We start from the raw sequence: 8694 nt of genomic DNA, 5'->3' as shown, positions 1-8694 counted from the left end.
TGTCTGTTCCTCTCAATAAATTTCTTCTTTATCACAATCTCTCCTAAAATCTAGTAAATTTCATGATTCCGTTCTATTTAATGAATATCATCATGAAGGTAACCAAGAACATGTTACGGTATGTCACGGTTCGATTACAAAGATTATCTCATCAAAGTCACTAAGAATAAGCCACGATATATCTAAATAATCATCGAGTTATTTCAACAAATTCCACAATTCAGTTCTATTTAGTGAGTATCATCGCTGGAAAAGCAATGCCCTGATTGCATGAATAACCAAACAACACTTGAATGGCATTGGGCATTGGTGTTAGTTAGGCATCCCATGGTTTATTCATTTTTAAGATAAAAAAAGATGGGCTGTGCTTGACAGGAAGCCTATGATTCAATCAACTGAAATAGCAAAGAAAAGAAATGTAACAGAGGCTTAAAATTCATACCAAACACGAAGTTGAATGTGTCCAAACCAATTACATTTCGCCAAGTGGATGGTGTCCATCTATTCATCACATCAATCTGTCGCAACCGTCTTTCGGTTGGGCCTCGGAATTGGGCTTCGACTTGAAAAATGTGGATTGGAGTCGCCACCGATCATTTATTTAAAAATAAATGAGTTGATCGGATACCCTATTTCTTACCTGATCTGCGTCTTACCAGAAATATGTCGGGTTCGGGAGTCGGTTACGGTCAAGGAAGGATTAGCACCCTTGAACCGCCCTTTCGGTACTACGTAATTTCCAGTTGTCTTAATTAAGAAAAACAACAAGTTAAATTAAAAGGTAAAGTTTCGATCCTAATTACTTACCCTTGATTGATTTGAAAAAAAATCGAGAAATGTGTTAGATAAACAAGGTAAAGAAAACAAATAAGATACAAGGGAAAAATAAAATAAATAAAATAAGTAAGTAAGATAAGAAAAAATAGTAAAGTAATAATTATATATAGTAATATTTGAAAAAAGGAAAAAATATAAATATATATATATCAAAGTATTAATAAAATAAATAAGCTATATATGTACACCAAATACTTAAAAATAGAAAAGCTACCCTCCCAATTCACCGAAAATGGGGGGCTCTAGTAAGAAATAAGACAAAAAAATGGGCCCTCTAGGTTAGTAGTATATAATATAATGTTTAATAATGATAATGATAAAGACACAAGGTTTTTAAAAAATAATAATATAATAATAATGAATAAAAAAAACGAAAATAATAAAAAATAATATAAATATATAAAGTTATAAGATATATTACATAAATAAAGAAATAATCAAATAAAAATAATTAAGAATATATATATTTAATAATATGTATATAAATAAACTATTAAAAGTATAAAAAATATATACGACTAGATAAAGATAATTTAATATATATATAGTAATATTAGACTTATAAGTAAAATATTAAAGAAATATATATATAATAATAGTAATAAAATATAGTAAAAAATCAAATGAAAATAATTTAATATATATATATACATATAATAATAACATGAATAATAAAAATAAATGAATAAAATATCCATATAATAAATAAAGGGACTAATATAGATTTTTAAAAAGCTCTTCCCCTCCTTTAACCGAAAATCAAACCGATTTTTAAAAAATAAGCCTCGGGGTAGATCTAGGTTCGAAACTTCGAAACCCCACCCATTTTGGTCATCGGCACAACCCACGTTTTGGGTTATTCGAACCAAATATCAAGAACAATAACGTGCACATGCAAAAGAAATAAAAATGAAAATGCTACCTTTTATTTCCTTTTCGAATCCTTTACAATAGCTTTGCCTTTGTATCTTCCCGTGCTTTCCTCTATGTTTTGTGTGTAAATCGTGTCTTCAAATGGTGAGTTACAATGGCTATTTATAGTGCTTGTGGATCCTATCTTTAGGAATTTAAATAATAGTAGAACTCTATCATATTTTTAGGAGTTTGAATCCTAGCAAAATTTTATCCTATTTTTAGGAGTTTGAATCCTAAAATTCTATCATATTTTTAGGAGTTTGAATCCTAGTAGGACGAAAAATGTGTGTTGACAGCTGCCCCTCTTTGCCCATAGGTGGTAACGGGGATAGGGCAAAGATTAAAAGACACACTTTTCGTTCAGTGGAGTTGAAAATTAACTCTGATGTTTCAATAACTCCCTGTCGAATTGAGTTACGGATGACTCCTCCATCGTGAAGTCGAGTTCATCTTGAAATGATATGAAATTAAAGCCGTAGTTCGAAATTTGAATCGGTACGTGGCTTCCCGTTACCCTTCGGTCTTCTTCTCGGTTTAAAGACCTTGGATCGGAATTGAACTCAGAAATCTTCATTGACAGATAGCTTTTTCTTGACTTAAGCTATGTTGTTTGAAAATGGTTGCTTGTCACTAAGGCACGGCTAACCCAGGTCCTCTTCTCGACTTGAAAACCTCGACTGCAACCGGAAAGTAGTGCGATTGATGTGCCATCGAGCTGAATGGAGTCGAACTCGACAATTTTGATGGCAGATAATCCTTCTTTGAGTTGGATATCCTTCGTCGTGAAGTTGAAATCCAAGTAAGTAGCATTGTTCCAAGTCCAATATCCTCCGTCGTGAAGTTGAAATTGGTTCTGGAACCGGGAAATTGTTTGTTGACAACCAGCCGTCCCTTCGTTGTGAAGTTGAACTTGTGTTGTCTCGAGTCCAATATCCTTCGTTGTGAAGTTGAAATTGAATCTGAATGAAATTTTGTTGACAAGCAGCGGTCCCTTCGTCGTGAAGTTGAACTTGCGTTGTCTGGAGTCCAATATCCTTCGTTGTGAAGTTGAAATTGGCTCTGAGATTGGGAAGTTGTTGTTGACAAGCAGCGGTCCCTTCGTCGTGAAGTTGAACTTGCATTTTCTGGAGTCCAATATCCTTCGTTGTGAAGTTGAAATTGGCTCTGAGATTGAGAAGTTGTTGTTGACAAGCAGCGGTCCCTTCGTCGTGAAGTTGAACTTGCGTTGTCTGAAGTCCAATATCCTTCGTTGTGAAGTTGAAATTGGCTCTGAAATTGAGAAGTTGTTGTTGACAAGCAACGGTCCCTTCGTCGTGAAGTTGAACTTGCGTTGTCTGGAGTCCAATATCCTTCGTTGTGAAGTTGAAATTGGCTCTGAAATTGAGAAGTTGTTGTTGACAACCAGCCGTCCCTTCGTTGTGAAGTTGAACTTGTGTTGTCTCGAGTGCCACGATATCCTCCGTCGTGGAGTTGAAATCGCGGATGGCCCCTTCGCTGTGAAGTTGAGCCTTGACTTGAATATCCTTCGTCGTGAAGTTGAAATCCAAGTATTGTATGTTGCGGGTGGACACAATTCCCTTCGCCGTGAAGTTGAAACCGTAGAGACCCCTTTATTGTGAAGTTTGGCTTCGAGATAGACATCCTTCGTCGTGAAGTTGAAATCCACTCTCGAGCAAATCGTGTCGCTTTGAGTTCAATATCATTCGTCGCAAAGTTGAAATTGACTCTAGCTAAAACCTGAAAAAGTTATGCATATATGTGATGCTATGGATGCAATGCTCTTAGGTGTGCCTAAAATGCATATGCAACATATGTTATCTTGGGGCTTTAGATAGAAATCTCGATCTCCAGTTGTCTGTCTGGAATCTTGATTCTTGAATCTTCAAATTTTGATCCCTGATCTTGAATTCTTCAAATGTTCAAATCTGATGTGCACATTCTATTTTTGATTTGAGAAATGCTTCTCGACCATCTCAAGTATGTGCCTGAGCTGAGTGTAACGGTTCAGATGATGCTTCAAAAGAAGTTGCCTTGAAAGAGATAGAATTCGTTTCAAGGGAAACGATCTCAAAGACATCTGTTGTTTCAAGGGAAACAAAATTATGTTTTAAGGGAAATAAATTTGAAGATTTTGTGTTTCAAGAGTAACTGTCTCAAGGGAGATAAAATTTGTTTTAGGGGAAATAAATTCAAAGGTTTTGTTTCAAGGGAAACTGTCTCAAGATAGACGAAAATTGTTTCAAGAGAAACTGTCTCAAGAGAGACAAAACTTAGTTCCAAAAGAAACTGTCTCAAGGGAGATGGAATTTGTTTCAAAGAAAACATATTCAAATATTTTGTTTCAAGGGAAACTGTCTCAAGAGAGACAAAATTTATTTCAAGGGAAACTGTCTCAAGATAGACGAAATTTGTTTCAAGAGAAACTGTCTCAAGAGAGACAAAATTTGTTTCAAGGGAAACTGTCTCAAGAGAGACAAAACTCTTCTAGTGAAAACGGTCTCAAACGAGACAAATCTTGTTTTAAGAAAAACAATCATGAGTGAAATAAATCTTCTTTCGAGTAAAACAGTCCCAAGTGAGACAAAGTCTGTTTTAAAAAAGCAATCTCAAGTGAGATAATCATCTGCATTAAATGAGACTGTCTCAAGCGAGACAGAATTTATATTGGAAATGTCGAATCTGAAAATGAATATCGATCTTTCTGTCTGTCGAGTTGGTTGAAGTGTAGTTTCTTGCTGCTGAGCTAAGCAACCGACATCAATCTGTAAAGGTGCTTTTGAATCGAGTATCCTTCGTCTTGAAGTCGAACTTGACTCTAAAGCTGTAAAAATTATGTACGTGGAAAGAAAATGATAGATATGATGCTCTAAAATGTATGCATAAGATGCATGTAACATTAATTGGTTATATTTTATCTCCTGAAAAAGGTCTGATAATTTGCATTACGATGTCGAATCCCCAAATATGCCCAATATCAAAAAATGCCCCAATATTTGATGTTGAATCTTCAAAGATGCCCCAAATGTTCCTCATTTCTTGCTTCATCATTGATTCTGAGCACGAGTTTTATGTCTAAGAGTCACATGTCATTTACCAAGATCCACTCTAGAGAGACTGTCTTGTTTGAAAAAAAATGTTTTTCTTTCTCTTTTATTTTCAAAGTTCTGAAAATATCAATTAAAAGAGTTTTGAAAGATGTTTGATCCAAAGTTTTGAAAATATTGTCACTTTCACGGTTTTACAATTGAGACAAATCATAAAACTAGAGTTCATCGGATATCAAAGAATTAATTACAATGTTAATCCTTCAATAAATTATAGCTATTTGACATGTGCCAAGATCAAAGCTATTTTTGGGAAATGGTCAAGCAAAGAAAGGATAAAAAGTCTCAGGTTATTGTGTTTGGTCAAAGGTTTGACATTTTTGTTCATTTGATGCTAAATGGTTTGACATTTGATGCTCAAAGGTTTGATGGGGTAGCTTGCATGCTCATCTACTAGAAGTGTTCTCCGACTCCCAGCTTTTATGGTCACTCTCGGATTGTGTGATGCCTTATCGAGGAATTTGTGTGATCGCCTCAGTTGCACAATTTTTATATTCGAGCCGCCTTTTCAGGTTTTCAACTCGAACACTCCTTTGGTTTTAAGACGTTATTCAGGATTTACGTCTTGAACCCCCTTTTGTTATTTTTCTCTATCATACATTAATTACATTGTTTTTTGCAAACAAAGATTAATCCTGATGGGCGGGATGAAATCTGAAGATATTCTCTCATGTTTAGAAATACATGTATGATTAGAAAGGACTTTTAAGGCACGTAATGTAGGCCAGGGTTCATGGTTATGAAAGAAAATGATAAATAGGCCCAAACAAGTGTTTCAGGGTGTTGAACCAATGATCAATTTATTCTGATGCCTTTAATCTTGTCTTGCTCAAAATGTCTCTTTCTCTTGATGCTCTATGATCTTCGAGTGAAGTGATTCGGGAATGATTGTGCTTGATCAATCTCGTAGTTTGAAGCTTGATGTGCCATTTGTCTTTAGGGAATCTTTGCATGTGTTTTTTGTCCCTTTTTCTTTTTTCTTTTTGTTCTTTTTTTTCCTTTTGTTTTTTGTTTCTTTTTTCTTTTTGCCCTTTTTATTCTGATTGAATCTTTGCACTTGGCATCTGGTTCACCTTTTGGTAACTCCTTTGGATTGATGTCTTCACTCATGTGAGCAGATTTCTTCCACATTGCCCCCCAGTGTGGAGGGTGATCCTTGGTTAGGGTTGAATCAGAAGAAAAATACTATAGGCTCAAAAGGGGACACAAGGGATATATATTTTCTACTGTTGTGAAGGGATAAAGAAAGAAAGCCGTTCATCATTTCATACATGGAAGTCCTCACAGAAAAGGTATCCCCAGGGGATAGATTTTCAAGATTAATTCTATTCACATGAAAACAGTGTAATTAACGCGTGATAGAATTATTTCGGATGAATTCTTCTTTTTTCCCCAGATGTCTCAATGTTCAAGCTCCCCGCAAGATGCCCCAAGTTGTGTCTTTAGAATAAATCTCATGTTCAGATGAACAACTCAATGCCTTGGGTTAAAATGTCAATTTTGAGTCTAAAAAGGCAGTGGTGTGATCTTATTGACTCAAAGAAAAGTATGGGTGTATCAAAAAGATAAAGGCAATGTTCAAGAATTTCAAAGGGAGGTAATGTCAAAATTTGGTCTTTTTGGTAATGACCATGAGTTATTTTGGGCAAAGAATCAAGGTATTTTATTTTGGGGTTTGAAACAGGATAAGAAAGGCCTAATCTTGTCACATGTCAAAAATCTATAATTCTTGAAGAATTAAAAGAATCCTTAATTCATTTAATATTCGAAGAACTAAAGATTAAAATTTGTTCAATTGCTCTACCTTAGAAAGTAGCATAAATTCAATCATTTAACAGATTAAGCGAAAGATCAAAGACGTGTTCAAACAAAATAATCCTCTAAGTGCAAATGGTATATGCCATGCCCCCTTCTTCGGCAAGCGCCTTACAGGTTTCAGAGGAATGTTTGGGGCTTCTTACGTGGTAACAGCTAGCAGCTTCAACATCGTGGCCCTTAGGATATGGGGATTCTTTTCTTAGATCATCCTGGCAAGCTTTGTCCTACAATCAGCTGATCAGGCTCCTACTGTTACAATCTTGCTTCCATGTGGTTAAATTCGCTTCATCGAGCCCTTCACGACTTAATTTCATGTTTGTGAAAATGCTTAAAATGTAGATGAAAATGCAAAAAGGCAAAAATGCAAAATGCAAGAATGCATGAAATGTTCGAGGCATTGATCCAGAAAAGTGTCCATTATCATAAATAATCCTTATTCAGACAAAAATGTTTTATCTTGTAAGAGACATAAAAACAATAAAAGGTATGTTCGGACTAAATCTTCTAGACATCCATCCGAGATACTTTCTTCCATGACTCGACTGCTTCTTTGATCATCTTCTTATAACTGTCACCATGATACATAAACTCTGATATAGATAATCCATTTCTCTAGGAACAACCAGGGGGCTCTCCAGGTAATATCCCGGTCCTGTAGATGAGTGAAGACTTTCATCCATTTCTCTTTTGAAGCGCCTTCATATCCTGTCATGGTGATGAACTCTCTCAAAGGTGAATACGTAGTGTTAAATCTACAGTAGGCAACCCCATTAGTCTTCTAGAAGTGGATGTGAATCCAGACTTGAAGGAACTGAACACATCCAATGAATCTACCTCCGCCAGCTCTTCGGCAATGGTTGAGAGACCAAAAGGTCTCGGCTGAGATGGTCGGTGATGGGTTGACTCGTTTCGGAAGTTGCTCAAACAGTTCCACCACGGCTGCGTCAATGCATCCTAAAACCTTCGGAAAGATGATCAAGCCATACAGACCTAGTGCAAAAAGGTCTATAGTCTTGCCCGTTACCTTTGTTTCGGAGTCGGTCAGTCACCCATTTTTCATCAACTCCTGCAATCTTAGCCAGTCCGTTCTTGAAAGGCTGACTCTTGATGTGTTTGATGTAGGCTCGCTCCAGTTTAATGCTTTCACAGTGCAATAGTGTAGTATACTCCTCGATGGTAGGTACCATGTCCTCCTGGTTAAAAGTGAAGCAATTGTATCCCAGGTTCAAAAATTGAACCAAGACTCTGATTAAGGGCTCATCGGTCTTAACATGAAGCAAAAATGCAATGTCACCATACCGCTGACTGAACTTCTATTTCCGATCATTCTTCCAACTATCTCAGATGTTTCGAAGTTCTTGCACATTATTCTGTTTTAGGTTGATAGAGGCGTAGCTAACCAGCAGCACTGACTGTCTCCCTTTTCCTTCTGAGTCTTCTCGGACCATAGTCGTACCTCGGGGTTTTTAATCTCTTGTATTACAACACCTTTGTCCATGGATTTAGATTATTCGAGTTTTAACAAACACGTTTTAGTGGATCAATGACCTCTTTTATGATGCAAGTGATGAAAATAAAATAAAAGAAAGATGAAAAGAGTTAGTGAGGTGAAAAAAAATAAAAAAACGATCATAAAAATGAAAGTCCTACCCCACATGATATCTACCCCACATGCTTATTATTCCTACCCGGACATGATCTCTATCCCGCGTGCTACTTTCAAACAAATCCTAACCGCATATTTGTCTAGTTCGCATGCTTTGAACAGAAACTAAAGCAGGAAACAAAGCAGCCTAGGGTTTGGAATGAGATTTTGGGGTGGGCTCTAATTCTCCATGGTCTCCTGGTTTAGGTGCTAAAAAATGGTACCCGAGTTCTCCTTGCTGGTGCCCCCTTGGGCTTGCCAGACCCTTAGTCCTAAACCCATCACAGGCTTGTGTGGACTAAGTTAAACTCGAGAGGAAACATTCCCTTATGCCCATACGGAGAATAAATTCACACGAAGGCATAAGGTATATGA

This window comes from Hibiscus syriacus, unplaced genomic scaffold (genome assembly GCF_006381635.1).
Source record: "Hibiscus syriacus cultivar Baekdansim isolate YM2019G1 unplaced genomic scaffold, ASM638163v2 tig00110627_pilon, whole genome shotgun sequence".
In the NCBI taxonomy this organism is placed as follows: Eukaryota; Viridiplantae; Streptophyta; class Magnoliopsida; order Malvales; family Malvaceae; genus Hibiscus; species Hibiscus syriacus.
Note: the sequence above shows the minus strand (reverse complement) of the source record.